We start from the raw sequence: 6,966 nt of genomic DNA, 5'->3' as shown, positions 1-6,966 counted from the left end.
ATTATTTAACAAACTTCAATAATTCATATCTTCTTCATACGAACTCCGTTTTCAACGTTCTTTATATCCACGCGAAGGTGAGACTACGCTCTACAACTTTCGTTTAGATTCCGTCGGCAAATTTTGAAATTATTTTTATTATTTATTTTTAAAAGGTCGCAGTAAGAAAATTTCGTTAGAAATTCATAACTTCTTCGTCTGACGTCCGATTTTGCCAGTGTTTTTACCGCTGAAATACCATTGTCGAGACCTTCGATTCTCGTTTTGGTCATTTCGGCCAACAGTCGCTCGATCTTCGTTTCGAGTTTTTAGCTGGCTGCCGCTAAGCCGAACTTGGAAAAATCATAACTTCATTATGTGAAGTCAGATTTGAGCGTTCTTTTTACGTATGATCACGGTTTAATGATATCAAACATAGTAGGTAATTATTTTAGAGACTTTTTGGACTTTTTATTTTCGAAGTTAATTTCATTATATCAAAAGTGGCTACAATACTCGACTTTTTAGGTCATTACATAGAGTTGAAATATCGGGTTGTCACAAAAGTCATACTTCTTTTCAAATCTAAAGGTTTAGATCGTATAGTTTAATAAGACTTATTCGTGGACATATATGAATATCATGTTGAAATGGTTTAACATCCGAAATTCGATATATGAAAATATTATAGCAAGAGACTGAAAAGATATGAAATCCTTATGTGAGACACAATGAATCGAGTCCCATATACTTAGGATATAGGATCGATAAAATATTCTATATTGTTAACTTTTTCTAATTTTTCAAATGCTCAAAGCATTGTGAGAAAAAATGACTGGAATTTTGTGTGACTAAAGTTGTTAATCAACTGTCAAGAATATTCTAAGTCTATACTGAAAGACTCTTATGGACAGTTAGAAGTCTGATATTAATTGGATGAACCATAGTGACATGATTCTAGATTAAGATGATTATTGATCAGAATTTATGGTTATATAGGAATATGGAAATGTTTCATAATGAGAGATGGTTGAAAAGTCTACATGTGAGTTGGAACGTTTAATTGAAGAGAAGTATTCAAAGAGTGTACCTTGAATTAGAACCTTCATTACCATGAAATTGTTTCTAGTATCAAAGTTCCAATGGGATATTCTGTAACATCAAAGACTCATTCATTAAGACTTTGGAATCTTGATATCATGGGAGATTAATTCATGTTAAGTTGGAATTCCATCACATCTTGGATAGTGATAAGAGTTTGGAATTTGAAATGAGCATCATTAGAATAATGTCTAGTTGACTGTTCACAAAGGAAGGACCATAGAAAGGCATAATAGACATGTTCATAACATGACATGGCTAATGTTTAACTCAAGTGGTTAGTTGATTAATCAAAACATTATATAATAAATAAGTATGTAACTATTATAGTGATTAAAAAATGGAGATTATTTATATTCAATAGATGTGAGACTATAATTAATTGGTTTATTATTGTATTTCACTTTGGATGCTTTAATTCCTGATTGATTTGATTATTTAAATTCCACAGTCACTCATACTTTTGGAAGTAAGTAGTCAATTAAGTCTATCATAAATTGAATTGTAGATTGTTTATGGTTATTGGACATTGCAATAATATTTCTACAATGTTCATAAGTACTTAGAAAAATGAGGATTTTGAGTATTGGATAAACCCTTGCTCAGATAATTCCTTCATGGATTCTATCACAAGTGTGAGACGATAATATCTTTTATTCTTAAAATGGAGATATGTGAGTTCTAATTTACAAATCGGTTGTGCATTGGTATTCTAAAAACTCACCAGTAACGTGATGTCATAAAACGTAGTGGCATGCATGATTCGGTGAGTAAAAGATAAAAAGCATAAGTCAAAGTTTATTCGTTCCTTTTGGTCGAATAGGAAAAACGATATCTTTGGGACCCTCGATGATTTCTAGTCGACATCTGAAGTGCTTTGTTGAGCCCATACTGAATTGACGGTATCGTAGTCTAAATTCAGTCATCATAAATTAGGAAATCGAGAAACAGAATCTTGGACTATGAGATTGATTCTAATCCATGTCTCATGTCCATATGATATCATGTAGAAATAATGAATATTTGATCACTTATCTTAGGGCCAATGTCTGATTAGATCAGAATTAAACAGTGGCTTTGGAAAGCATTTTTTTTGTTTGGTTATACTAGTAATTGTATTTAGAAACTTATCCAAGTGGAAGACTGTTGGATTAAGGTGTCTAAGCTCTTAACTAAATTGATATAAATGTGCAAATAAAAGCAAAGTCATTTTTGGGTTGCCCTCATAACAAAAAATAGCTAGAAATGATATTATGCGAGAGAGAACAACAATTTGTTAATATATTATGTGATTAATATATTAAATGGAAATGGATAATTGATATGTTAATTTTTTGTTTAATTAATAAATTAATATGAGATCAATAGTCAAAATAATTGGTTTGTTGATTTATATGGTTAATAAATTAATAGGAAATCAAGTAGAATTAATTAATTATTAATCATAATTAATCTTGAACTAATTTGGGATTAAATGGAATTAATTAAAGATGCACAGGATGAATTGTAATTGTTCAATAGCTGAACAAAAAAAGCAATTCTTCAACTGTCCATGGTTTGGACAGTTTTGGAGGGTTTTCCTAGGGTTTCTCGAAGGGAGTCCTCCTAGCTGCATAAAAGAAAATGATTTGAATTAGGATTAAATATATTATTTAATCAATTCAAAAGAATCATGGGATTGATCAATAGTTGAATAAATGGATTTGAATTAGATGAACAAAAGAAGCAATTCTTAAACGGTCATTGGCTCATTATTTTCGTTCGTGACATTCCTAAGAAGCATAAGAAAGAAATTTCTCTCTCTCTCTCTCTCTCTCTCTCTCTCTCTCTCTCTCTCTCTCTCTCCCTCCCTCCTCATCATTCTAGGGTTCAATGGTTTTTGGTACAAATCATTAGAGGCACTAAAATTTTGGTGCTTGCTTTCCAATGTTTTCAAGAGGGATATCGGTGTGATTGTTTTCTAGAATAATCAAGAGGTATATAAACCCTAACTCTATGTAAATTTTGATTATTGTAGATTCCCTATAGGGTTCTTGATGTTCAAAATTTATTGCTATCAATATAGAATACAAAGATACTAATAGGTTGCATGTGAACTTAAGAAATAAGTATTTTCTGCCTCATGCAAAGATTTATAACCTATCAAACCCATCAATATGTGTGATAGATTATAGTGAGGTGGCGTGGAGTCAATTCGAGTAAGGATGGGTGAAGAGGTTCGCTTGGATGAGTGTAGGATGGATAGATGGTTGTTAAGGTTAGGAGTAATGTGATGTAGGTGTTTGGTTGAGTCATCTTAGGGTAAGGGCTAAGTTGGGGTACAAGAAGGGATAGGTGTGACGGGTAGGTTGGGATAGTAGGTGTGTTGAGTTGTTGGTGGATGTAAGAGTGGTGGTGGTGATGGGTGGGTGGGCATGGTAGTAGTGAGTGTGGTATGGGTATGGTGGAATTAAGGTTGGGGTTAGGGTTGGATTTTGTAGGGTAGGGTAGGGTAGAGTGGGTAGGGTGGAGAGTGATCAGTGGGTTAGTAGGGATGGGTGGTCGTTGGTATGGTTCTTGGAAAATATTTGAAAAAAATGTTAACCAAACAAGTTTTCAAAACTCTTATTTTTTTTAAATTTATTTTTAATAACATCCCCACTTTATGTTAACCAAACGAAGCACGTGTCTTGTTTGCCCCTACACGACAATATATTTAATTTGGTCATCGCTGTTAATGCATGGTTGTTTTCTATTATTATTTTCGAATAAATCTTTTATCTATGCATCATTCATTTTCATTCATTGTCAATATATTCGTGATAAATATGACATTGGTTTTATGGGTGAGAGGAAAATGGACAAACACGCTAACATAAAGGTGTGTCTAGGGAAAAAAGATTTAATAAACATACTAAAAAAATATAGGAAAATGAAAAACATATTTTAGAAAAAATTATATAAATTATCCATGTGGTTTATCAAAGGTTACACATTTAGTTCCGCCTAAATTTTTATTAGGAACATGGTCTGTGTGGTTTTCTAAAAATTACATGATTGGTCCTTAAGTCATATGAAATGACTTCGTTATCAATTTAGATTTAGAAAAAAAATGTAAAAATTGTACCTATGGTATGTTTAAAATTGCATTTTGGTCCAAAAAGTTTGGACTAACACCATCGTTCTAAATATTTTATTTTGTTGAGACTTTGGTCTAATTTGTTTTGATTTTTTTTGATGAAGTTTCCCTTTATATTTCTTTTTTTCATTATTAATTTTCTAATTTCCTGAATAAAAAATAAAATAAAAGATTATATATATATATATATATATATATATATATATATATATATATATAAATATATATAACCCCACCCTTACTCCCTCTCTCAACTCCCTTGGCTCTCTCTCTCTCTCTCTCTCTCTCTCTATATATATATATATATATATATATATATATATATATATATATATATATATATATATATATATATATATATATATATATATATTATCTTCCCCCCCCCCCTTTCTTTCTTGTTAGGATACCCATCGCTGCTTTCGAAAAATATGAACACCGACACCACCGGAAAATCTTCTGAACTAAAAACCCTCATTTTTTCAGAAAAAAGAAACCCTTGTCTTTCAGACGAACAAGAATCCCTAAGATCTACATCATTGTCATGGTTGATTTCTAGATCTATTGACGGCAACTCGAAGAACATGAAACCACTACCGATCTACTGTTGGCAACTCGATTTTCGGTGTCGCTGCAAACTTTATATGAGACAAAAACGCTATAACTCATACCCCAATCCTTCTTCTTCGGCGGTGACGTAATACCTTCAAACATGGGTGGAAAACAGTGGTTGTGAGCATCCAGATACACGGCTGCATGAGGAGTTCGTAGTAGTAGAGAAATGGTGGCTCCCACTATAGTTAGCCAAAAATGATGGCAGCAAGCTAGGGTTTGTTGAGGAAGATGGCTAATAGCTAGCTCTAAACTCCGAACAAGGGTTTCTACATTGTCCTTCGTCTTCTCGTAACCTCGCTTCATCTTCTACCAACACAGGAGCCACGCCGGAGAAGGAAATAAACATTGATGCCTCTCTACACTCATTTTCCAAGTCATGGTAGTGATAGCGTTTTGATTTTCTGACGGTGGCACCGACTGTGTCGTAGAAGGAGAGATCGTAGCAGTTACTAATGATAGTTTCTGGCGGTGACACATGTTGTTTCCATGGAACAATAGTGAAAGATAGAGATTGAAGATTCAAGGGATATCAATGGGGATAGGGGTATAAGTTTAGTCTTATATTTTTTTATTTTTTTTTTAATCATGGAAATTATAAAATGGTAAAAAAAATAGAAAATGAAAATAACAAGGAAAAAGCATCATATTATTATTATTATTATTATTTTTTAATTTTGGACCAAACTTAAAATCAAATCAAATTTTGGACCGGTGGTACTAGTTCAAAATTTTTTGGACCAAAGTGACAATTTTCAAAAAACAACAGGTACCATTTTTTCAATTCTTTTTTTAATTTGCCTTATATTTTTCTTAATTAAATATAACTTACAAATAGATAAAATAAATAACAAAAATGCCCACGCTGACCCGTCACCCCCACTTCTATATCTACCAAGCACACCCAACCATCACATCCTACTTACGTCTCCCTCCACTACTACTCTTCACTGCCACCCTCACCGTCCATCGTCCACCACCATGAAACAGTATGCTAATCATGAATCCAAATTCAAAGGCTATATTCGAAATGAACAAGAATTACACGTATAAAATAGGACTAATAATGGAAAGACTTCCATTCTTGTTTGTTTCACTCTTCTCACATCGATCCACATCGTCATTCACAACCACAACTTTCATCTACCACTAACTAGGGTTAATTTGGAAAAGTAATCCTTACTTCATATGGAACCCACAAAAGAATTTATAGGTAAATTAATAATAAGGAAATAACTATAAATCATCATATAAATTATAAAAGATCAGGATATTTTAGAGGGGGGAAAACACTTCTGAATTCCTTTCAAGTAGACCGAACCACTAATATGAAGAAGGATACCACTATGTTAAAAATCGGGCACCCAAAATCAAAATAAAACCACCATGTTCAAAATAGATGTACACAGAAGGGTTTTTTGAATCTATTGAATCTAAATCATTGCTTTCTTGAATAAGTTTTAAGCACATACTGATGCATACTTAGTGAAGGTTTCTCCTTCATTTTCCATCCATCAGCGATGCGGCCCACATGTTGTAGAGAGGCGACGGTGAAGAATAAAGGGGAGTGTTTGTTGATGACGAGATGTGTACTGCATCGACGATGAGTTGGTGTTGTTTTTTGATTTAGAGTGAATTGTAGCAAGGTTACGATTTGGAAATAAGAGATGGAGGTCGACGGGCTGAAGGTGAACGATTTTTATTTTTATATTATATTATATCATATATATATATATATATATATATATATATATATATATATATATATATATATATATATAGGTTCAGGTGTTTAAACCAAGTATAGTGTTATTGTATACATAACTATGGGCCTATCAAAATTAGATAAATATTTAAATAATTAAATAAATAAACAAGGGTATTTTAGTAATTTGATTAATAGCTTCCACAAATAGTCCCTGTAATCACGCTAGCATTCAGTTTTAACCTAATTTCTTTTCTTATATACACCTTCATCGATTACCGCCTCATTCAATTACCGGTGTTGGATGACTTCGAAGAGGCGGCGTCGACACCAGCAGTCAGCAGACGCAGCACAGCACAGCAGGGCGCAGGCGGCAGCAAACCTTCAGTCTTCTCTCAGTCTTCTCTTTTGTTCTTCTTTCGATGGGTGCCGGAGGGCTGGCTTCCATCGT

The sequence above is a fragment of the Lactuca sativa genome, chromosome 5, assembly GCF_002870075.4.
Source record: "Lactuca sativa cultivar Salinas chromosome 5, Lsat_Salinas_v11, whole genome shotgun sequence".
NCBI lineage: Eukaryota > Viridiplantae > Streptophyta > Magnoliopsida > Asterales > Asteraceae > Lactuca > Lactuca sativa.
This window is presented reverse-complemented; position numbering follows the sequence as displayed.